Source organism: Durio zibethinus, chromosome 7 (genome assembly GCF_047325235.1).
Source record: "Durio zibethinus cultivar Kanyao isolate XHJ-2024 chromosome 7, ASM4732523v1, whole genome shotgun sequence".
NCBI classification, from domain to species: Eukaryota; Viridiplantae; Streptophyta; class Magnoliopsida; order Malvales; family Malvaceae; genus Durio; species Durio zibethinus.
In genome coordinates, this window is record NC_143168.1 from 13303577 (window position 1) to 13329663 (window position 26087).

The 26087-nt window shown below is 29.2% G+C and overlaps 1 non-coding gene and 2 pseudogenes across 1 annotated transcript; all 3 read right to left on the bottom strand.

The window, feature by feature from the left end:
- Window positions 1-3551: 3551 nt before the first annotated feature.
- On the bottom strand, window positions 3552-3709 carry LOC149518006 (5.8S ribosomal RNA). Its single transcript, XR_016343868.1, has one exon. It is a non-coding gene; the product is annotated as a 5.8S ribosomal RNA (ribosomal RNA).
- A 289-nt stretch (window positions 3710-3998) lies between these two features.
- On the bottom strand, window positions 3999-5753 carry LOC149518007 (18S ribosomal RNA; annotated as a pseudogene).
- Window positions 5754-22590: 16837 nt separating this feature from the next.
- On the bottom strand, window positions 22591-25389 carry LOC111277996 (cytochrome b5 domain-containing protein RLF-like; annotated as a pseudogene).
- Between the last annotated feature and the right edge of the window lie 698 nt (window positions 25390-26087).

Consider the following 26087-nt stretch of genomic DNA (forward strand, 5'->3'; position numbering starts at 1 on the left):
GAATAAATCCTATGCTTTTGGTCAATTCTAAAAGGGAAGAGTGATGGCTCTATCTATAGGTTAGGCACTCTTAAGGTTCACTATATGTGGTTTAAGGTCAAAGTCTAAAGGTTCCCAAATTGCTCCTGACATCCTTGTCTATCACAGACTAGTAAGGCACCCTAATCCTCACCCATTACAGGCTACAAGCGAAAAATGTTCAATTTGAGTAGGAGTATTTCGTTAGCCACTGCAGAGGCATTAGACCTCACGAAAGCAATAGGTACTTTACTCCCTTCTAGAGGGACGGAGCTCGGATATAGAGCTCATGTTATGCACATGCATATAAATGACATAATTAATAAAGTAAATAAACATGAATGAATAAAATATATACAAAAGGTTCAATTTTATTAGGCTTTTGGATAACACAAATTTATTTGCTGACCTGACTCTCAAAGTATCCCCAGCGGAGTCGTCAAGCTATCATAACGTATAGATCCAGGGATCTATCGCTAGACATTGACTTAAGGAGTCGTCACCAATCTTTTTTATCTAGGTGCGATTGGCCACTTAAGGAATCTATATTTTCTGAGAACACCTAAGTTTAAGGGTCTCTAAAAGAATAGGTTCAGGTCTACTAACCAGAATAGGGTTCGTGAGTTCGGTTACGCGTGAGGAAGGTTATAGCACCCTCACAACGCCCATCGAAAGATGGTACAAGCTTAATTTTTTGTTATCCAATAAGCCTTAAAAATTTACCAAGTAATTAACTATTAAAAATTATTCTCAATTAACTCTAATATTTTAGCAAAAAAATGAAAAAATCTCCTCACCTCAAGAGTATGCAAGAAAACTGCTGTTTCACTTGCAGATGTTCAATTGTCGGATTATTTAACATTAAAAAAAAAGAAGGAAAAAATGATTGCTTTTGTGCAGGAAAAATTAATACTTTCAACTTCTTTCTAAAATATTTTTTTAAAAAAAAACTTTAATTTTGAAAAAAATTGATACTTTCAACTTTTTCCCAAAAATATTTTTTGAAAACTTTAATTTCGAGGAAAATTGATACTTTCAACTTTTCCTCAAAACCTTTTTTTGAAAATTTATTTTTAAGAAAAATTGATACTTTCAACTTTTCTCCAAAAATATTTTTTTGAAACTTTAATTTCGAGGAAAATTGATACTTTCAACTTTTCCTCAAAAATATTTTTTTGGAAAGCTTATTTTCAAGGAAAATTGATACTTTCAACTTTTCTCCAAAAATATTTTTTTTGAAAAATTTAATTTCGAGAAAAATTGGTACTTTCAACTTTTTCCCAAAAATATTTTTTTTGAATTTTATTTAAATAAAATAAAATAATAAAATAAAATAAAATAAAAATGAAAATAAAATAAAAAGAAAAAGAAAAAAATAAAATAAAATAAAAATAAAAACCAATTATAATATAATAATAATAATAATAAATAAATAAATAAATAAACCTGGGAATGGTTCAGCTTGAGGAAGAAAAATGGCTCAGAGACGCTGCTCAGGGGTGTCAGCTCGACTCAGCTAACAACTCGGAGGTGCGGGTAACACTGGGGTCTAAAGCGGATCGACAATCGGGTTGGGTCAGATTTTGGTAAAACGCACGGATCCTCTGGGTTACTAAACGCAAAAACGACGTCGTTTTGGGAAGGGTATATATGGTTGATTCCTCTATTTTTCCAGTAGAACCCTCTTTCCCTCTCTTTCTCTTCCTTTCTCTTCTCTCCCTTCTTTCTAAAAACCCAAAAAACTTCGGTTCAATCTCGTCGGATTCTGGAAATCTTCGTCGAAATCTAAGTTTTTCATCGAAAGTTCATCGAAAAGTTAGTCGGCTTCTGGAAATTCTTGCAGGAAACTGGGCAGCTGATCGAACAGTTCAAACTTGATAAAAAAAGTCACCGAAAAATTTAACCTTCGTCAAAAAATTCAATCGAAATTTAGAAATTTTTCAAAAATTTTTAGAAAAAAATAATAAAAAATTTTTCAAAAATTTCGCACCGATTCCTAGAGCTGTTCTAACGCATGAAAACCCTTTTTCAGCTTTTAAATCTTCTCTGTGTCTGCCTTTTTATCTCTGCCAGTATCTCCTATTTTCTGTATCTTTTTTCCTTTGATCTGTGGGTTTATTTATAGGGATTGATTAAAAGAGTTTCTGATCAATTCCAACTTCTCCTTGGATTAGGGTTCAATCATTGAATCCAATATGGACTTTGATTGAATCTCCTTTCACGGTAGGATTCCTAAAAAATCCAGCCAAAAAAAGAAAAAAAAGATAAAAAATATTAATAGATAATTAAAAAAATAATCAGATAAATGAAAATATTAACAGATAACTAAAAATAAATAATAGATAAATTATAATACATAATCAGATAAATATAAATACATATATATAATAATAAATAAATAGATAAATAATATATATATTAACAGGTAAATAAAATAAAAAATAAAAAATAAAAAATAAAAAATAAATATTAATAAATAGTAATAATAAATAAATAATACATAAGATACAAAGAAGAAAAATATATATATAAAATATAAAATAAAAATAAAAATAAAAATACAAGAATATAAAATATAAAAAGCAAAGTGGGCCTACCCATTTGGACCAGGCCTAATTGATATGGGCCTGGACCAAATTGGGTGTCTACAGGTTTATTAGCCCATTGACTCACACACATGTCAGACTTTTTGGTTTGTATTTCAAAATGAGTTGGATAGGGAGCCCTAGGCTGATATCGAGAAAATGTAGGTGTCGAGGGATGTCGAGACGGGGTGTGATGCATTTCATGATCATGACGAAGATGTCTTTCTAAGCATAATGAAAGCTCAGGCTTAGGCTGTCGCCATGACCCATATCAGTCCATGCCTTGAGCCGATTGGTAGACTGACTCTCACTGTTCCACATCCACTCGGGGTGTATAACCACCCCCATCTGCTTCTCTATCAACAATTTCAAGTATTATTTACCTTCTTTTTAAAGTTTTTTTTATCTTTCCCTTGCGACACTTATTTACTATCAGTCTTTCATCCTTATTTAGCCTTGGATATAATTTACCGCGTGATTGGGTCCAAGCACAATAGGACTTTCACCCTCTTCGGTGCCTTTTTTCAGGGGACTTGGGCATGGTCCATCACTAAGGACATTTCTTCATACTATAATTTGGACATTGAAGGTGCTTGATTCTCAAGCTGGGCTCTTTTCGGTTCACTCACTATTGCTAGAAAAATCTTAGTAAGGTTTTTTTCCTTCACTTATTGATATACTTAAACTCAACGGGTGATCCCACTTAACCTGGGATTCTGATGCGAGTATCGATCAAATGATGTGCAGGGTTTGATAGGGTTTGGATTTACAATAAACAGGTGTTACTAGAGATACAGCATGTCAAAAGCTTTACCACTGATGATCATGGTGCTATCATTGCCAGAGACTCACTTTTAGGCCAACCATGACCGACAATATCGTAAAAGGCCATCTTCTCTTCAGCACTCAAAACCAAATGGGCAAAGGGTTAGAGGAGGCAACAATACATGACACCTAGGCAGGCGTGCCCTTGGCTTAATGGCTTAGGGGGCACAACTTATGTTCAAAGACTCGATGGTTCACGGGATTCTACAATTCACACCAAGTGTTAGATTTTGTTATGTTCTTCATTGATGTGAGATCCAAGATATCCATTCCTAAGAGTTATTTTGGTTTTTCATGACAAAGAGTCACGGTGCCACCCTCGCACGCATCACAAATGAGATGGTAACGACATACATGTTTTTTTTCATTCTAGTTCCTTAAAGCAATTCACATAGGGGATTCGTTATTCAACTACAGGTGATGATACTGATCATTTCACTTACCTAAAAGGTAGAACGAAGCAATTATTAAAATCAGTTGAGGCCAAAAAGGGCTCAGAGTACGGAAACATCCTCTCCCCCTTGGTGTTTTGTTAATGAATTCATAGGTCGTTCATTGAACGGGTTTTAACAATGATCCTTTCATAGGTTCACCTATAAAAACCTTGTTATGACATCTCTTTCTTTTAAATTATAAGGTTCAGTGGACTTCTTATGACGTCATGGGTAGTAAACTATCCACATTATGTTGATTTGAACATTTCACTAGACCATTCAATCGGTATGAGCGATAAAAGATGTGTACAAAGGGTAGGAACATAGTCAATGTGAGCTGATGACTCGCGTTTACTAGGAATTCATCGTTGAAGACCAATAATTGCAATGATTTATCTCCATCATTTTGAAAATTTAAAGATTATCTAGGCTTTTTGGCTAAGGCTATAGACTTATTGAATACATTAGTATAGTGCATGTGTGGCCCAAAACATCTAAGGGCATCACAAACTTGTTATTGCCTCAAACTTCTTTGGCCTAAGTGGCTACAGTCCCTCTGAGAAGCTAGCTGTGAAAGATCACCTTGGCGTAGCTAATTAGCAAGTTGATGTCTCGTTCATTAATGGAATTAACCAGACAAATCGCTCTATCAACTAAGAACGACCATGCACCGAAAAATGTTCTCAGTCTATCACTTCTTACCAGTCTAGACCTAGTAAGTTTTCCCGAGTTGAGTCAAATTAATTCGCATGCTTCACTCTTGGTGGTGCCCTTCCATTAATTCTTTTAAGTTTCAGCCTTACGACCATACTCCCCCTAGAACCCAAAGACTTTGATTTCTTATAAGATGCTATCAAAGTCTTAAAAGTAACATCCATCGATCCCTGGTTGGCATTGTTTATGGTTGAGACTAGGATGGTATCTGATCATTTTTGAGCCCTCAACTTTTATTCTTGATTAATGAAAATATCATTGGCAAATGCTTTTGTAGTTGTTCGTCTTTAATAAATCTAAGAATTTTACCTCTGACTATGAAATACAAATGCCCTTGATTGTCTCTGTTAATTATTACTCTGATCCCAAAGGCTAACACAATAGGATTGAAATCTTATGACGTTATCCCATGCTAATTTATACAAGCGTAGGCCTATTTTGAGCACTCTAATTTCTTCAAAGTAATCTAGAAGTGCATTATCGGTAGTAGGGACGAGTTGATCGATGCTCATCATGAAGTGGATCGGATGACCTAACCCTAGTTTCAACTATGAGCTTTTTAATTGCAACAACTTAAATATATGCTATTAGAGCTAAAATTACTACAGTTGCTAGCACCAAACTTGCCCTCTAATGGATCTTCGTTAAAGGATTTGGATTATACTCATTCCAATTGCTAGACTCATAGAGCTTTGTATTGTTATTTATTGTCACTACCTCTCCATGTCAAGATTGGGTAATTTGCACGCCTGTTGCCTTCCTTGGTTGTGGCAGCTGTTTTTTAGGCTCTCTCTTTGGAATCGAACCCTAATTCTCCATCATTTGTCACCATTATAGTAGGTTACTATCCTACCATCGAAAGTTGATAGGACAAAAGAATGATGTGTCATCGGCACAAAGGTTGCATGATCCATCAAGTTATCATAAATCATCAAAGTAACGGGCAAAATCCACGTCAACCTTTTATCTAATAAATGCATCCTTTTCAGAAGTCGAGGTTTGTTGCATGTATTAACTCTAGAATTACTATAATTATCCGAATAATAGATACTACAAACAAATTATAACTAATTTAATGAGTCATTAGCAGTTTCACAATCTAAATTAGTTCATACTTACACATGCATGGCTTAATTTTTGAGACCAGCATATGACTACTGGCAGGATCAACCCGATAGCATTCGTTCAGGACATTGGCACTGCATGGTCCTTAACGTATCAACTGAGTGATGGAGAAAGCTAACACGACGCATAAGCATCATGCATGTCTACCACCTAAAATGCATAGCATCAAATGAATAAGGGTCGAAAGCCTACACTTACTAAATGTTTCGTATCCAAGAGCACAATCGAACATTAGTGCACCAATATGGCCACAGAGGTTTAGGTGGTAGGCTTGGGACATGGGGCACAATTGAAGGCCAGCTGATAGGCCCTAAAGACACAAGATGGATGAGGGGTAGCAAGACATCTAGTTTCCATCGATTTAGGTATGTAGCACTATCATAACGTATTGGTCCAAAGACTCGATCGCTGGACGTAAAAATTTAAAATCATGAAAAACATGGAAAGTCGCCACTAATCTTTTTTAGGGTGTGATTGGCCACCCAAAAATTTTATATTTTTAATAAAAATAATGAGTTTATTAAAAAGATAATTTTGATATACAAAAATAGAATCAGGTTTAGAAGTTGGTAAAACGTAAAGAAGGATTAGCACCACCACAACGCCTATAGAATTAGTACCAATTAATCATGTACTATTTGTAGTTTTGGATAAAAATGGTGTTTATATGAATTTTTGATGCAGTTACGTCTTCCTTGGCCATGGCCATAGAACTTTTTTCCTCTAGAACATAACTGGTAATCCTTCAATTGGGGAACACAACTCTTAATCAACAACCGAGAACTCTATCATTAGTTTTGCAACCACACTTTACACCAAGAGGAATCTATCTCCCTTAATCTATTAATCTATTATTCATGAAGAGGTAGCAACCTCTTCTTCTTATTATCTTTGAGAATAAGAAGGTGGCCCTCTTTCAACTAATAAGGGATTGTTGAAGAGGAAAGAAAGGCTTTAAGTACATAGCTTTAGAAGTGTGAGATCAAAGTTTATAGTAGTGAAGGCTTAGGAGACGACGGAGGGGCTATTGCAATTGGGGAAAGAGAAAGAGAAGTGGCAACAACAACTAAGATTGCACTTTTGGTTCTAATGCCATGTTATAATTAAGACTTTAGAGAACAACTTGCTAATCCCTTAGATTAGCTTTTCATTATATGGACAATGCTAAGGAAAAAGAATCAATTATAAATTACACATTAATGCTCCCAATTAATCCCTCATAAACTCTCATATTGAATATTCCCATAATATTCCAACTCACTTTCATACACTAACACATGGCAATTACTAGAGTTTTCTTTTTAATTTTACTTGCTGAAAGAGCAAATGAGAGCCTGGCATAGCAAATTAGATAACTCACTTTTATCATAAATTCAATTTTGATAAAAAGCATAAACAAAATAATGATCTTCTCTAACCATCTACATAAATGAAAAGCATTAATTAGATTGGATTTCAAGGAAAAAAAATGCCACTAAAGCCAAAATATACATACATATTAGTAAATAATTTATGATAAGAAGTGGTATTCAATAAAACATAGGGATAGGTCAATAGGGACTATTTTCTATGAAGTTAGTCTCTAACTTGATTAAAAAATCAAACGCACTTGAATTAATCGTAATATGTGCTAGGACATTTCCTCAAAGTAGTATTGCACTCATTTTTCTTTAGAAAAAAAGAGGAAGAGTGTGGAAAGAGTTAACCTAACTTCCACACAAAGACAATTTGAACTAGCATGGAATTGTTGAACTGCTTAACATAATGGTAGAAATAATAGTATAAAAGGATAATGGTAGAAAATTTCCCCTACCAAAATAGTGAAATATTTAACAGTTAAAATGAAAATATGCATACAAAATTTAATTTTGATCTAAACATCTAAAGAAAGAAAGGGAAAGGGCTGTTTTCTATGTAAGTTCCTAGACTAATAGGCCATTATGACTATCATTTCATAAAGTGTCTATATCAATTATTTAATCATTTGTTCCTCAATTTCCCAATGGAAAAACATATTGCAAGTACATACTTAAAATTTTACGTCTATCATGACTAAATTAAGGCTCCTATGGAATGGATCAATTTGCTCAAAAACAAGGATGAAGAGGGTTGTTTAGGAATCCAATTGATTAAGACAAACTTGTTCTCCATTCAACATTAAGATATCTTTTTCAACACTAAAGAATTGAATGCCTGAATGAAACTTGAACATAGAAACCTAAAGTTATTATTGAAATTACCATAGGATTAACAAAGTAATATTTCAGTGATATTATAGCACAATACATAATGCAGATTATTCAACTTCCTTACAATATTTAAGGGTAATTTGGATAGTTGAGATTAAACTTTTTTAAATCAAAGGTAAGTATTCAAGTTAATGTAAAAGATTTAGGATTGTTGTGGGTTTTGTTATTCCTTTCATTAGGAAACTTTTGACAGTTGGTATTAAGAAATTCTCTAAGGGATAAGAGAGGATTATTTTTTAGGGTAGTACATGTGAGACTCCAACTTAAGATCTCTATACAAACTCCACACCTTTACCACTTGAGCCAAAGCCAAATGAATTTTGGACAGCATTATATATCATTTTCAAGATCTTAAAAGTGATTTTATCACCATTTTGATTTTATCACTATGGTGATCTAGAAATGCTATGTTCAGTAATGATATAACTGTAGGATGTTACTTTTAAATTAACTAATTTTGTAATAATAAGAGTTAAATTTTAATCATTTGTTCATTTTAATCAATTATGATTTTGTTTTTTAACACTAGATTTTAACTTTAAACCAATTTTATTGGAAGTTGTAAACACCTATTTTGTCTTCTAATCCAATCTTAAATTTTTTATTAGGCGCAATCAGACTTTAGCCCAAATTCAATTTTGATTCTTTTTGTTTATTTAACTAATATTTTATTATTATTATTATTATTATTATTTTTCTTTTCTTTTCTTTTCCTGTTTATTGTTTTTCTTATCTTTTTTCTCTAGTGTTGTTTTAGGGTCTTTGGTACATTAAATGCAATGTTAGACTTTGCAGCAAAACTGTCAAAGGCTAAATTTTAGTGAATGAAGTCACAGGTGGCCACCATTTTTTCTTCCTCAAGTACCATTTTTTTCTTTCATAAATCCCACTTTTCATCTTTAAATCTCAAAATATATGGGATTTGATCTTCCTATGGTTTTATAAATAAATCCACACAATAGGCAAGAACACAAACTGAAGAAGGGAGAGAATTTAGAAGAAAAAGAAAAAAAGTTACTATAAAAAAAAGCTTGCAAAAACACAAACAAAATTAAACACATAATAATAAAAAACCATAATCTCTAAAAGGGGAACCACATCATCATAAACAAGCATAAAAAAAAGTTTGGGCTGAAACTTCAAGGCCAAGGCCAGATCTACATTGTTAGAGGCCATTTTTTGCAAAACGAAGTTCGGATCCATATTCAAAAGGTCGAAAGGAATCAACAAGAATTTTTTAGGATTTTTTTGACCACAAGCAAGGTGAACGATGGTTGGTGCGATGGCACATGGCCAAAATCTGGGTAGAGCGACAATCGACTAGGTTTTTGAAGAGTTAAAGAGACAAGCTCTCTCTTTAGAGAGAGAAAACCTAGAAAAAAATAAAATAAAAAATTTTCTACCTTCTATAGTGTTGCAAAAAAAAAAAAATCAAAACAGCATCATTTAAAGATGAAGATTCACGTGTGAACTCGTAACTTGACTTGGGGTCTACGCTCTTGACTCGTGACTTGAGTTACTACTAACTCCTTAGACTGATTCAATCAAACTGGATTCAACCGAATTGAACCAAACTAGATTATGGCGAACCATTACTAAACTGGGCTGGACTATTTTTGAATTAGGATTGGACCACTGTTGTTGACCAGCATTGACCCACGTTAATTGGCATTGACTTATTGTTAATCAGCAAAAAAATTGGTATTTTTATTTTTTTTCTCTTTTTTATTATTGTTTGTGTTATTTTTATTATTTTTAATTTACAATTTGAGATATCTTAAAATAAATATAATAATAAAATAAAATAAAAAAATTTAGAATAATGAATAAATAAAAATAAATAACAAAAAATAAGTAAAATATGATAAAAAAAACAATAATGTCACAAGTAGTGATTTTATTAAAAATTTTCACACAATTTTTTTTTAAAGATATTCTAGAAGTGTTAAAAATATTTTAGAATTTTTTAAACATAAAAAAATATTATTAACAAAAATAAAGTTACAAGTAGTGATTTTATTAAAAAATTTACACAAAGAAATTTTTTAAAACATTCTAAAAGTGTTGAAAATATTTTAAAATTTTTTTCAAACATAAAAATAACAACAATGATATTCATTTCGAATAAATACTAAGAATTAAATAAATACATAAAGAAAAGAATAATAACAATAATAATAAAATTACAATGAGTGATTCTTTGAAAAGTTTCTTTCAAATTTTACAAAAAATGTAGGTAAGATTTGTTAAAATCTTTTCAATAAAAAAAAATAAAATATAAAATACTTGAATTGTCAAGATAAGTAAAATTTTATAATAATACAAGCCATGAGTGGTAATTTTATCAAAATTTCTTAAGCAAGTAATTTTCTCGTAATATTCGAAAAGTGTTGAAAATATTTTGAGAATTTGAACAACAAAATTCTTACTTACCATAATAAATTTATAAACAATAAAAATGTTTCAAAGTAGATTAAAATTCTTATTGATGATGAATTAAAATTCTTATTGATGATGAAATTAAGAGGAAGTTACAAGTGGTGATTTTTTTTTTCATACTTTTAGAATCATACCAAAAGTGTTGGTATAAGAGAATTATGATCTACTTTGAAAATAATGAAATGAATCTGACGATGGAGTCATTTTAAAGAAATAAATGACTTATTTGAATACTTTTGAGGTGAAGAGATTTCTTAAGTCATACTAAAAGTGTCAGAAATAACTTAAAAATTTTCAATAATAAAAATATAATAAATAAATGAAATAATAAGTAAAATACTATCAAATAAGATCATTTTAGAATTTTATAAGATTAATTGGTATTGTTCTTGGACGGGCACTATATAGATATTATAACATTTCTCACGCATAATCGTGCTTTCGAACTTAACCTCGAATTTGTAGACCAAAATATAGGATTGGTAGCCAATCACATTACAACAAAAAAGATTGGTGACGACTTCAGACGTTTTACATTTGGTGATCGAATCCTCGGACTAATCCGTTATGAAAAAAGTAAAAAGCAAACTTCAAAAGCAAAAATCTCAACCAACCCTTAATATTCATAAATCGTAGGAAACCAAATAATTGTGTTTTGTATCAAAAGAAAATCAAAGGTCATTTAGTATAAAATTTCCATAATAGCCCTATTATAACAGTTAATAATCTTAATCTGCATTTAAAGAACAATTTGCAAAATACTTTACTAAGGTATTGTGTTGCTAACTATGTAACCCTTAAAATCAAACTAGCCAAAAAACTTAAATGAGAAAATTAAGTGTAACAAGTTCATATGATGATAAATTAGCTAAAAAACAAAAAAAAGAAAAAAGGGAGAGAGGTCTGCAATGTTGTTTTGAAATGGGCAGTAAAGAGAATTTCGAAAGGGTAAAGGATGGCAATGTACAAAGAACTGAAATTGTAGGAAGGGATTAAACATATTGAGCACATTAAAATGAGAAATTTGTCCATAATCTACTTTGCATATCACTAAAGATTGGTGAAAAAAATTTCTCATACTATTAGATGGAGTTTAGATCACTCTTGAAGATACAAATCTAATACTACTCAAAAATTTGAGATCATTGCCGTATAAAATCACCAACTTTTACCAAACACAAGGATCTAATCACTGGATTGGTCACCTTGAATTTTGAGTAAATCACCTCATATCCCACCTAATTAATGTAATTAAGTTCAATCTAATTACCAGAAGACCAACCTTTATATATAGTTTTTGACCGTATTGTTCTCTCTATTTATTAGATCTCTAATTCCATTTACACTTAAATTCGAATATGGATTTATTCCACTGCTAAGAATAATAGTTTTGAATCATATCCACACGGTCTATTATGGATGCAGTAAAATTGTTTGTGGAATAGCAGGCCATACAAACGTTAAACAATGAATTGCAAATATCTCAAAATCAACTTTGTCACCACTTGCATTCCAGCTTCCAAATCTAAGCTTTTAACATTATTTTGATTATAATCTCAAGTCAGAGTACAAATAATAGTCCCAAAAGTATTATCAAAATTATATTTTAACTTTTACTGCCATTTTACCAGTTTACCGCATGAATTGCAGCATCTAAACACTCACAATATAGATTGCAATTTCCTAGTATTATCAGGATATAACTTTGCTAACTGCTAACAATCATACTAGCGATAGAGGTTTAATGAAAAGTCTTATATAAACACATTCTTCTACTGGTTTCAGGATCAAGCTTCATGTATTATAAACATATGATAAATAAATAAATAAATGAATGAAGATATATCGGCCGAAGATGATCAAACATACCCAGAGTAGCCACGCGCATGTAGACAAAAAACAACTGGTCCTTCTTTTCCTGCCATAAATAAATGAAAGACCTAAAATGATAAAGCATATTAGAAGTAAATAGTTATTGAAAATGGAAAAATTGCCATGGAACTGCCAAAATAATTAATACTAACATCATTTGAGTCTGATATGCAGACATCTACCTCTCCATCAAAATAGCCCGCCCAATCTAAAGGTGAGTATTTTTGAGAAAGCTCCTATAAAAATATTTATTTTTAAAGCAAAAATAAATATATCAAAGGCTTAAATAAGTAGCATAGAAAATATAAATTTGAACCAAAATTTCAGAACAAAATCTAGAAAAAATAGTTCATCTCTCCCAACTCAAATTAAGAATATATATATATATATATATATTGTGTGCGTGCGCGCGCCATCTAAGAGACTGCATACAAAGTCTAGGGGTTAAGGGAACATTGAATTTCAAAATGTTCTGGCTTGTTACTTATACAAATCTGTCATCTACTTTGTTCAATACATTCTCACATAAAAAAATCAGAGGAGAAACCTTCAAGGAGATAAGAGGAAGGTAGGGGAACAAATAGAAGGGAAGATCTCTTTCTATGAATCTAGGATTTGACATATCCAATCAGAGGAACACTTCTTATTCCATACAAGGATTGAAGAAAAAGAGGGAGGATTGCATTCAGTAAGATGTCCAACCTGAGAAACTAACTTATTCCCAAGAAATGCCAAGTATGATAGCTGTAATCAAAACCAACATCTGATGACGTAGAAAGGCATATGCAAAATAAATCTCAGAACAAATAACTTAATCACAGACATGAGTGCATGCATACCACTAATGAAAGAAAAGATCATCAAATGTTTCTTCCCATTTCCTCTCTTTTTTTGCTTCTCAAAGCCAATGACTTGCTTTTACAGCAGCAGAACAAAAATTAATGATTTAGAAACGTTATGGTGGAATAGCACAACTTTTTTGAAAATGTGATAATTTCCCATAATTTAATAAATTAACAAAATTTTAAGGAAAAAAAAAAAGGCGAAAGTTCGGCGTCTTTTATTCGACATTCCTTCAAAAAAAAAAAAAAAAAGCGCAAACAACGAAACCACAAATGAAATTTATGCAAGAACAGATAGACATAAACTAAAATTAAAATCAAGCAAGAAATGATCGAACAAAAAAAAAAAAGGTTGCAAGAAACGAATGAAATGAGGAAGCGAGAGAGAATATAAAGAACCAGTTTAAAAATAGAAATTGGAAACGAGCAAGTTTTAGAACTGACTGAGTGGGAGGACGATCAGGAAGCGGTGCAAAGTCTGAAACCGCTTGCTCTCTTGTTGGTGCTGTTCTTCGAGGGTCTCCTCAGGCACGGAAACCAGATTCGATGATTCCATTTTTTTTGTTATCGATTCTTCTTTCTCACTTTCACTACCAAATTTCAAACTCCTTTTGTAGATAAGTAACCGACTGTACATACCTATATACAATTAGCTCCCGATCCATGCCATACCATGCCATGCCATGCCATGCCATGCATGGCTAGCTTTGTTGCATTTATCAGTGGATTAATAAAATTATTGTATGCTAGATTTTATTAATTAATATCAATTAATAAGTAATTATTGAATTATCATATTGTAATATATCCAAACTAACTTGTGACGTGTGCGATGGACGAGCGATGCAGGTTTAACTAGTTGGCAACTCATACTATGTTACAAGCTTGTTTAAACTATGAACATAAAGTGTTTTTGATATAAAAGAAAATTTGTTAAAATGATAAGAGTTAAAGTTAAAATTTACAACATAATAAATTCTAATACAAAGTCAACCAGTAAATTTCCTTTCAAAAATTTGTAGTTGTTAATTATAAATTTGAACAAAAGCAGGGGCAATACTTGTAAATTTCAAACCCAGCAGCACAAAATTTTTTTTCTCTAATTTTTGTGTGAGGATTCATAATCTAAACCAGCTCTAGCCTACAGATCACAAATTGCCTAAGTATAAGAGAAAAACAGAAAAGGAAATAAGAGACCATACCCCTCTAAAACATACAAATTAGGCACACTAAAAACCATCAAACTCCATCTCATTCACACTATCAATAAAAAGTTTAATTTTACAAAAAGATTCCCTCATCAATAGAGTTTAAATATATCCATGTATAGAAAAGAAAGATAAGATAGGGAGAAGGTAAACATGAGAGATTTACAGAATATGGAACAATAATTATAAAATAAATAGTACACCTAAACAATTCTAGTGTTCATTACCATATCTTACAATTTTTTTCAAATTTCTAGGCCTACAAATAGCAACAATAAATCAACAAAATCCTAAAAAGGAAAGCTATAACATATGATCATAAACATTATAACAATTTATTTTTATCATCAGGTGATAGTAAGTTATAACTGAAAATACTACAAATCCAAATACAAAAGCAGTGAAGATTCCAAACTCAAACTTTCAACACTAATTAATTGCTGGTCACTAAAAGGAAAATGAAAGATGGGGGCAATGCAACTTGAAATACCTATAGGCTAAAATTACAGCATTAATGAAAAACTATATGCCAAAATCCACATGTCAATTGAAAAAATGTAAATAAGCCCTTATGTAGGTTTGACTAACATAAATATAAGAACATAAAAATTTCAACTTTCATAGTGTGCAAATCTCTAATAGTGCATGATAGAAATACAAAGAATCTTTACACCAAGTTTTCAATGCTACATGCTCAAGCTATTGTGATGATAATTAAATGGATTGCATTCTATAAAGTAAAAATCATCAAGAAGTTACTTGAAAAATTTTATATAAGATAACACTTTAAACAGCTTCACTTTATTCATAAAATGATACTAAAAGATAGTTGTTAAGTACGAAGATACATATCCTGCAGTCATGCTCCTCAGCAAAATACTTCCTGTTCACATTGCTATTTAAAATAGCATCATTGGCATTTATACTAAAAATAGTATCATGAACTTGAACTGGCAATCCATGTTCAAGATCTAAAAGGCAGACTTGACAAACATTTTTCAACTTATTCCATGTCTAACAAACCTCAATTTTTTTATACCTTGAATCACGACTAGGCTTTCACTTAAAGACTGTAAATGGCCTGCTTGCCTTTACAGGTAATCCATATTGAAGGATATTTATGCCACACATGCTTGTGTTAAACATGTTTTGCCCTTTGCTTTTGTTTAAGGCTCAATAGAAATTAAATTGAATGTATTTTCATCATACCACAATGAAAAAAAAAATTATCAGCACTGATCACACAACAAATTTTACAAAATCCAGAATAGTAAAAACACTTACTAGTATGAAACATTTCCATTGTCCCTATCTTTTTTTTTGGAAGTAAGAATTTTCTTATTACTTTTCGAAGCATCATTAATATATGACATTGCATCAACTTGTTGTAGAATAATAGAATCCATTAAATAGAAGTTAAACTGGAATAGAATTACCACAACCAACATAACATTCATCTCAAAACTTTTTTTACTGAAACAAAGTTGGACATTGATTATGGGATGATACAAACAAACCAGTCTAAATACTACATAGAAGAACATGAAGGCATAAAAAAATATAAATAAAAATTTTCAATTAAAGAAATATTAGCAACGACTCTACAAAAAATCAAAGTTTAAAACAATGCATAAAAACATTGAATGTTGTAGAATCAGATCCATGTGAATTCTCATAACAGGCTTTGTTTGGTTGAAAAGAAAATGCAAGAAAAGAAACAAAAAAAAAAAAAAACAAAGCTTGGATTAGCTGCCAACAAACTCTAGATTAGGTTAAAAACACATAGGTTCATTTCATTTCATATATGTTATTCTATTTTCCTATCATTTCTTGTCAACCAAATGAAATTTAACATCTAAAAGAAAAAAAAAAAGAAACTAGCTTGGATTATTTTAAAATACAAAAACTTGGATTGTTGATTCAGGAGCATCAAATTATATGGCTGAAGAAACATCCTTCTTCAACATATATAAACCTTGCTATGATAGTTCTACTATAAAAATTGTTGATGGCTCTTTCTCAAATGTGGCAAAAATAGGTTTTATTGTAGTTTCAAATGACATAATACTTGACTCTGTCCTCCATATTCCTAATTTAAAGTGTAACCTACTTTTTATCAGTAAGCTTATGAATGATAGATGTTGTGTCACTAAATATTTTCTCAACTTGTGTGAATTTCAGAAATTAGGCTTGAGGAAGATAATTGGTAGTGTTAGGATATATGAAGGACTCTACCTTATTCAAAATGATGCACTTGAGAGACCACAAAACTCTTGTACAGCCTTAGCTTTTAGTACTAGTAAGGATGACCTTATCATATTATGGCATTATAAATTTGGACATCTAAATATTTCATACCTAAAAGGTATTTTCCTCATTATTTAATAACATCTCTAAAGATTTTCAGTGTAAAATTTATCAATTTTTCAAGCAGACTCGAAATACCTACCCTAGCCTTTTTTTATAAATCATCTTAGCCTTTCTCAATAATTCATAGTGACATTTGGAGACTATCAAGAGTTAATAATATCATAGGTTCTAAGTAGTTTGTTACATTCATCGATGATCATTCTTGACTCACTTGCGTATTCCTTATGAAAAAAAATTTGAGGTTAACCAAATCTTTCAAAACTTCAATAATATGGTATAAACTCAATTCCAAGCCAAAATCTAAGTCTTTAAAACTAACAATGAAAGGGAATGCTTTAACTTTATTTTTGGCTTTTACCTCACTAAGCATAACATTATCCATCAAAGCTCTTACGTTGACACTCTACAACAAAATAGAGTTGCTAAACTCAAAAACAAACATTTGATAGAAGTGATTAGATCCTTCTTATTGACTTCCAATGTGTTAAATATTTTTTGAGGAAAAACTATCCTCACTACAACTTAGTTGGTTAACTAAATGCCTTTTCTAGTTCTTAACTTTAAAATAATTTGTCAAACTCTCTTTGCTTCCTACCAACAAACTTGGTTGATCTCTTCCATTTTCATCAAACTCTTTAGCTATATTGCCTTTATTCTTATTAGCCAACAAAACCATAACAAGCTTGATCCTAACGCCTTAAAATGCATCTTTTTTGGTTATTCCCCAAACTAAAAAGGCTATAAATGTTACTGACCCATTACAAAAAAATTTTATAACTTTATGAATGTCACCTTTTTTTAGAATCTTTCATACTACAACAAAAATGATATTCAGAGGAAGAATACTACTCAAAAATATCAATTCTTAACTGTTGACTTGCCAATTTCCCAACCAACCCCTTTAAAACCAGATTCTCAGCCAGCTTTTCAAAACTAGATTCTCAACCTACCCAACCTATTAGTTGTACAGATTCTGAAACGTAACCTGTTCAAACAACTATTGACTCTTCAAACCTTAAGGTTATGTAAAAAAAAAAAAAAACTGATAGTCTACTCATTAAAGCAAAATCCATAAAAAGAAATAGACAACTATACATAATCCAGCACTAAAAATCAACATAATCCAAGTCTCCAACCTAAAACTAACACAGGTAATGTCTTTATTGAATTTGAAATTGAAACTTGTGAATCAACTGGTGACCTTGACATTCCTATTGCATTAAAAAAATATGTGAGATTATATACCCAGTACCCTATCTACAAGTACATCTCATATGACAAGTTAAATCTAAACTTTCAAGCCTTTACTACTAATATTGACAATGTGCAAATTTAAAAAAATATTTAAAAAATTCTCAACGAACCAAATTAGAAGGCAACTAGTTTTATAACCATTTCAGCTTTTCGTGTAGAAATCTTATGGGTAAGATGGGGCTTGTTGGCAGTTGAACTTCAACTATAATGATGATTGAATGATGGATTAGGATTAGGATTAAGATTAGATGGTAGGATGGCCTGGCAAAAAAGGGCTGGTGGCCCATTTGGTCTTGCCGTGCATAACACATCTCTATTTTTCTTCTTTAATTTTGTTTTAATCAATTCAATTTAATTTACTAATTCTTATTATGTGAATTTGGGTCTTAGTATAAAAAATGGACTAAACCTAATTGACATAAATTTTGGACCTGATTTTCAAGCTCGTAATATCAAATTTAAATTGAACTTATGCAAATCAATAGATGTAGGCCTTAATGGCTTAACACAAAACGAATTGAGGTACCAAAATGAATTTGAATCGAGATCCATTTCAAACATTCCTGATAAAATTAGATATTTACACAAGCTAACTTGCCTACCTGGTTTGTCAAGGTTACAGCAACCTTCCACACTAGTTAGGAGAATTATTCTTCTTGGACTCACATCTTTTAGGTAAATTACTTCCACGGTCTCTAAATCTTGAGGTGAATACTATTTTGGTCCTTAAACTTTAAAAAAAGATATATTAGTCCTTACATTTTTATGATCATAACAAAACAATTCTTTTGTCAACAAAACCATTAATACAGCTATTAAATGCCAGCTGTCAACTCATCATTAAGTTAAAGATAAGATTACAAAAAAAGATGATGATAAAACTTTTTTACTTAATACCAGTAATTTTGACAATTATATAAAAATAAAACTACTTTTTACAATTAAATTTGTTAGTGAATATTTTTTTGGATTCAGCTTTGGAATAATAAAAAAAAGGTTTGTATATTGAAAATTAAAATTATCTATTTTTCTTCGATTTTATTCGTTATTTGTTTAAAACATACAATTAGACTACAAATCATCATAAAATATTTAATTGTGTATTTGTCATTTATTTTACAATATTTTACTATCATAAAATATTTCTTCAAAAATTAGTTTTTTTAGTTATAAAATATTAATATAAAATTTTCAATAAAATATTATAAATTTTACATTATCACTTATTGATAGAAAATGACAAATTTAATTATTTAGATCGTAACTAGAGATTTTCATGAACCTAGCCAAACCTAAATTATACTTTCAAAATCTTACTTAAGGTCTAGGTTGACTTGTCCATTAAAAACCTGAATAGACCCATTTTACTATTAAAAATAAAATATTAAAAAATATTTATATATTAAAATTTTAATATTTTTAATATATTTAAAATACAAATTAAATAAAAAAATTTATTTATAATATAATAATTTGATTGGGTTGAGCCTAAGCTTTAAAAATTATATTCAAAACTTGATTTAAGTCAAGCTTAACTTGTGGATCTAGTTGACAATTCAATTTATGAATAAATCTAATTGCAACTTAATAAATCTTTCTTGGAAAAATAAAAAAATATTAATTGATTTAAAAATTAACAGTACAAAAATAACAATAAAGATACATAAAAATTAATGTCCATAACAATAAAGTAAGAAAATAAATTTTATTGAACTTTTCTCTCATTTATAGTTATTTTATCTTTTAAACTTAATGTTATAATATTATTAATCTCTTATCCTACTTTGTAATTTTTTTATCTCTTCATTTAATGCAAGATCGATTCATTACAATCATCAAAGTATAAGAAATAATATGTTATTTTTTAAAGATTAAAAATCAAAAGATATTCATCTTAAAATTAAAGAATTGTGAAAATAATTTACTCTATTTTTTGTTTTGTTCTCAAAACCAATATATGAGATGTGAATGCAAAATTATTTTTTAAAAAAACCTTAAAAACAGCCAAAAATATATAGAATCTTCTAAACCCTAAACAAACCCACAACATCCCAAGAACATCAGTGAAAACATTATAATGAAAAGGGTTAAAATCATAAATTATAGTGAAATATTAAATATGATATTTAAAACTTTAAAATTTTTTAATGTAATATATACATTATAAATCTGTCAAGTAATATGGTACTCACTTATAATGTAAGTAATTTTAAATGATAACATGTAGTAGATAAATAATTTTTTAAATATCATATTAATTAATAAATTTATAATTCAAATATCATAATATTATAACTTTTTAAGCTTAAATATTTAATTAAATAATTCACTATAATGTAGAGGCCAATAAAAAACTCAAATCGCCAAAACCTTTATGTGAGAAAAAAAAACCAACTAAAAAGCTTAATCACAAGTACCATGGTGGGAGCATGTGTTAGGTCTCATGTTTACATATGAAATTGAAGTTAATTTTGGTGTATACAAAAAAATAATAAATTCAAGTTAATATGTTAAAATCAAGGACAGATAGCTAGTAGTATTTATCTTAATTAACTTTTTAATTTCAGCCATATATAAGACATGATTAGATTTAAATTACATTACCAAAATACTTGAAACCCTATAATGATATTTAATGTTCTATTTGAGTTTTGAATTTATTTTGAGGGAAAAATTTGAATGAAATTTGAATATGTTAAAACTATCATGAAATTTAGACGTGACATATTATAATCACAAATTTTGAATGAAATATCGATTAATATCAATCAAGATGATAAATTTACTTGTGTATATGTGAATAAGAATTTGTTTTACATGATAAGATGTCAAGGTCCTAGGTTTTCCTATAAACCCAAGTCCAAACGATCATTAAATTTTGGATAAATTACTTTTATAGTCTCTAAATTTTGAAATAAATATCATTTTCATCTCTAAATTTTAAAAAGTAATATATTAGTTTTTATATTTCTATAATTATAACAAAGCGGTCTTTTCGTCAATAAAATTATTAATGCAACGATAAAATCTCAAAAGCTAACTCATCAAGTTAAAGATAAAATTACAAAAAGGGGTATTGATAAAATTTTTTTATTTAATACTTATAATTTTGATAATTATATAAAAATAAAATTATTTTTTACCCTTAATTTTATTGGTAAAATTTTTTTAATCAGTTTTAGTATTAAAAAAAGAAGTATGTATCTTGAAAATGAAAATTACTTATTTTTCCTTAAATTTATTTGTTTTCTGTGATACAATTAGATTACACATCATCATATAATATTTCATCATGTATTTGTTATTTATTTTATAAAATTTCATCGTCACAAAATATATCTTCAGAAGACAAGTTTTTTAAGTTATAAAATATTAGTATATAATTTTCAATCAAATATTGTAAATTTCACACTATTATTTATTAATAGAAAATAAAAATTTTAATTATTTGAATCGTAATTAAAAATTTTCACAAACCAAGCAAAATTTGGATGACATTTTCAAAGTTTTGTTCAAGGTTCAATTTGGCTCATCCATTAAAAACCCGAATAGACCTATTTTACTATTAAAAATTAAAATATTAAAAAATATTTTTATATTAATATTTTAAAATTTTAAATACATTTTAAAATACAAATTAAATAAAAAATTATAAATAAAATAATAATTTGATCGGGTTGAGTCTAGGCCTTAAATATTCATGTTTAAAACTCAATTTGAATAGAGTTTAACTTGTTGATCTAGTTGATAGCTCAATTTATAAGTAAGTCTAATTGTAGTTTAACAAATTTTTTCTTCAAAAAATAAAAAATATTAATTGATTTAAAAATTAGTATCACAAAAAAAAAAAAAAAATACATAAGAATTAATATCCTTAAAGATAAATTAAGAAAATAAATTTGATCAAATTTTTACTTTCTTTATAATTATTTTATCTTTTAACTTTTAACTTATAATATTATCACTTCAATTATCTTATTCTGTAATTTTTTTTCTTTAAAACTATACTATTTGACTGAAGTAAGGATCATATCGTTTAAATTATCAAATATAAGAACTAATATATTATTTAAAATTTAAAGACCAAAATGATATTTACCTTAAATGTTAAAAAAAGAAAATGCTTTAAAATAACTATTTTAAAGTAAGATATAGGAATAGTTTATATTCCTTTGTTACGAAAAGGTAACTAAGTGTATTTCTTCTTGTTTTAGTTATCAAATAAAATAATGATGTTTAACCAATAGCACCAATAAGGTTTCTACAATGTCGGGTCAAATGTAGCTTAGCATAATTAGAATAATTATAGGATCCACATCATAAGCACCCCAAAAACTCAAACCATCATAAATATTGATGTAACAAAACTATACTTGCCCACCATAAAAGCTATTATTTTCCTAGTTATTTGCACTCATTTAAAGGTGCATATGATTATCTGAAAATTTGAATGGTAAAATTCTTAGGGAAATTGAAGTTAATATATTATTATGCTAGGTGGAGCAAGTGACATTTTCTGTTGTAGATTATCAATACCTAAATATGCATGTAGACTTTAAGAAAATAATAAATATACATGTGCATGAATAAAGACCTTTAAGAGAAATGCAAATTATCGAATTTGGCCAAATAAATCTAACAATACTACAAATTTATCAAAGAATAGAGTTCATTTGGCCAAAGGTTAAAACTTTGACAGTGGCAATGAAAATCATATCCTTACTTACAGGGTGAAAGTTTATGTATAGAGATATATTGTAGACACATCCTATCAAAATAATCCATATGGAACCTTCTATTTGGTTTTGCTTAACTTCACTCATTGAAATAAGCCTTATATCTTATTGCTTTTTCAATCCTGAAACATAAAATTTATGGTGAAATATAGAAAAAGAAGAAGTTGGCATCAAAATTTCAAAAGAATGTGTGATAAATGCAAAAAAGTCTTAGGAAGGAATTATTTCACAATATACCTGCAAGTTTAAGATGTGTTTGTGTAACCTTAAGCCAGTCCATTTGACTATATCCATTTAAAAAAAAAAAACCTTGGTTTAAGAGGTAGACTTTCTAGTCGAAAATTTTGGTGTTTTTAGCATTTTTGGCTTTAGCATCCACATTTACCGATGCTAATTATTTTGATGATTCACCAGATGTTTTAGACATGATGCATCAATAATAATAAAAGTCAAAGAACCAATAGTAGCTTGATTCTCCAATCAGGCATTTTGGCTTTTTATCTTTTTAGGGAAAACCACCATTTTTACTACTATCACTGTTGTTTGAGAATTCATCTTTAAAGGTAAGATCGCAAATATCGATTGCAAGATTTGTTACCTTCACACCATTTTGATCAATAGGTAAGCTAACCTAAATAAAAAACCATAATTTTGAGTTAAATATTCTAACAAAAAATGAAAAATATCCTAGACTCAAGCTTAGTTCAAGAGTACAGAAGATTAATATAGTTCATTTTTTATTTATTAAGTCAAGACACCTAATTAGAAACCCAAAGTGCATGAATCTAGGCCTTATAAGTGAAGTATTTGATCCTTATCAAGTTAACCAAACTTGTTGGGAAATATATGGTTTCTAAATGTGTTTTTCCCTATCCCCAACTTTCTTTATTGCACATTAGAGCATAAATGAACCAAACCTTAGTTATTTATACACTAAAAAGCTTAAAAGAGAGAAAATGTAAAATTTGTACTACCACGAAATTGAAATTATGTCAATGAAGGCAATCACTTTTAATACAAACATGTTGAGCACTGCCTAAATTATAGTGAGACTAACATACATGCATAAGAAAAACCACTTTGGAGCATAATATCCTCCATCTTTATTAGTTCCCGTGCATAATAAAATAATGCTCTACAGTGTTTGAGATCCTGCATACAACTTAATTTCATACCAGACATAAATATATAGTTAAATTCCATGCCCTTCAAATTCAAACAAACAAACAATATTATACTAATTGAATTGATTGCAACAAGTATACTTGAGTACTTATGCTAACAATAAGCTCTATGGTCTTAAGCCAAAACACAGCACTATGATGAGAAAGGACCCAATTTGGGACTAACTAAATAAGTAGCCTAGAAGTAAAGAGAACCTCTTGTGTATCAAATTATTGTATTTGTATACTTGTCCAAAAAAAAGAAAATGGTAAGGCCAATGAACATCTCCAAGATCTTTGAAGCATATAAAACCACATATAAGAGGTGCACAACCCTGAATTAAGTTGTTTAGGGGGTGAATTAATTTGTTTTGGGGTGAAATCAACTTATTAGTTTCTTGCAATTTTTTTTATAAAAGAGATAATATTTGGGAATATAAAAAAAAAAGAATTACAAGTGTTAAAATTAATATTAAAATTTATTTAATGTCAACATTGATTGCATAAATCAATTGGTTCAATATTAATGATATCAACTATATCACTATATATATATTCAATATGACAAATTACCAATTGTACTTATTTAGAAGATAAAAAACCAAACCACTTCAAGCAAGTCAAAATTGATCCCTTCATTTACATAAAGATGTTTCTATAAAATCATTTTTAGGCAAGTCAATGCCCACATTATATGAATTACATAAATATGATAATAAGTTTAAAGATCAAATATATGACATATATTTGATTTGTTCACTTCATCCATATAGTAACCATATTCCACATTCTACAAATTTGCAAAGCAAAAAGATAATAAGAAATATCAACATAATGAAAAATGAGGCAAAAAGATTAAAAATATATATGTTGTATCTTACTAGAATGACTGAATTGGTGGATGCTGTGAAATCTTCTAAACAAGTGAATTTAATAGGTTTGTTGCCTCAAAACTTGGTTTTCAAATTTCATGTTCAAAATTTTTCCTTCAAGCCTACTAACAAAAGAAACATTGATGGTTGGTAGAAAGACAAAAAATAAATAAATAAAGAAATTAAAAACCATAGCTTCACAAATATACAAGAAATCCATGCATAAAAATAAAAACAACTTACAACACAAATTCAAACCAAATTATACTCGAAATACACCTTTATCCACATCAAACAAAAATATAAAAAAAATAATCAGACAAACAAATCAAACAAATTTAAGCCCAAAGCATATTTTCATTCACATTTTTTTGCATGTACGAAATCAAATTAGGCAAATGAAACAAAACTGCAAAGAATAAACAAAATCAAATATCTTATGTCTTAATTAGATTAAAAAAATAAATACTCACTTAAGAAATATGTCAAAATAGATTAAAAATTAAAAGAAAAGAAATATGAAAAACACTGAAAAAAAAAAAAGAACCAAGAAACTAGATCTTTGGCGTCTCAATTAGAAGATAAAAAAACCACATAATCACTTGAGATAAAGAGTCCATGCCATACCCAAAAATATGAAAAAGAAGAATACTCACAATTTTCACCAGAACCAACACTGCCATACTTGCCCTACCATACCTAAAACTTGTCACAAGACTCACAATCGAAAAAGCACACAAAAAAAAAAACAAAAGAAAAAGCCACACTCCTCACAAATTGTGAGGAAGCCAACAAAAAAAGAATAAAAAACTAAATAGAACAAAAAAATAAAAGGTGGTTTTAGTTGAATAGCGAATGACTTGGACTATTTGGAGAAAGATTTGGTTGGCATAAAAGGAAGGGAGAAAAGAAAAGAACAAATAAGGTGGAAGAGAAGACGGGTGGTGATTGGCAACTGGACAAGGCCTAAATTCCGTTGGGAAAAAAGAAAAAGAGAAGTGAAAAGAAGGAATGAAAAAAAAAAAAAAAAGAGGAGAAAAGGAAGGAGAAGAAAGAAATGACAGGTAAAAGGAGAAAAGAATAGGTAAAAGGAAAAGACATGATAAACTTTTGGAGATCTTTTTTTTTTTAATTTGTCATCCAAATTTTTTTATTGACATTGAAAAGTTTTTCCAGTAATCTCAATCATGGGATTGCTTTAATATATGTTATAGATTATAGATATTATTTAATTTATATATAAAATATATACAATACATATAATAGTTAATTTACTACATATGTTATAGCATAATAAAGAAGAGATTTGATAATTTTATATTGATATACTTATTTTTTAAAGTTTATTTACCGCAAGATAAAAATTAATTTGATTTTGTTT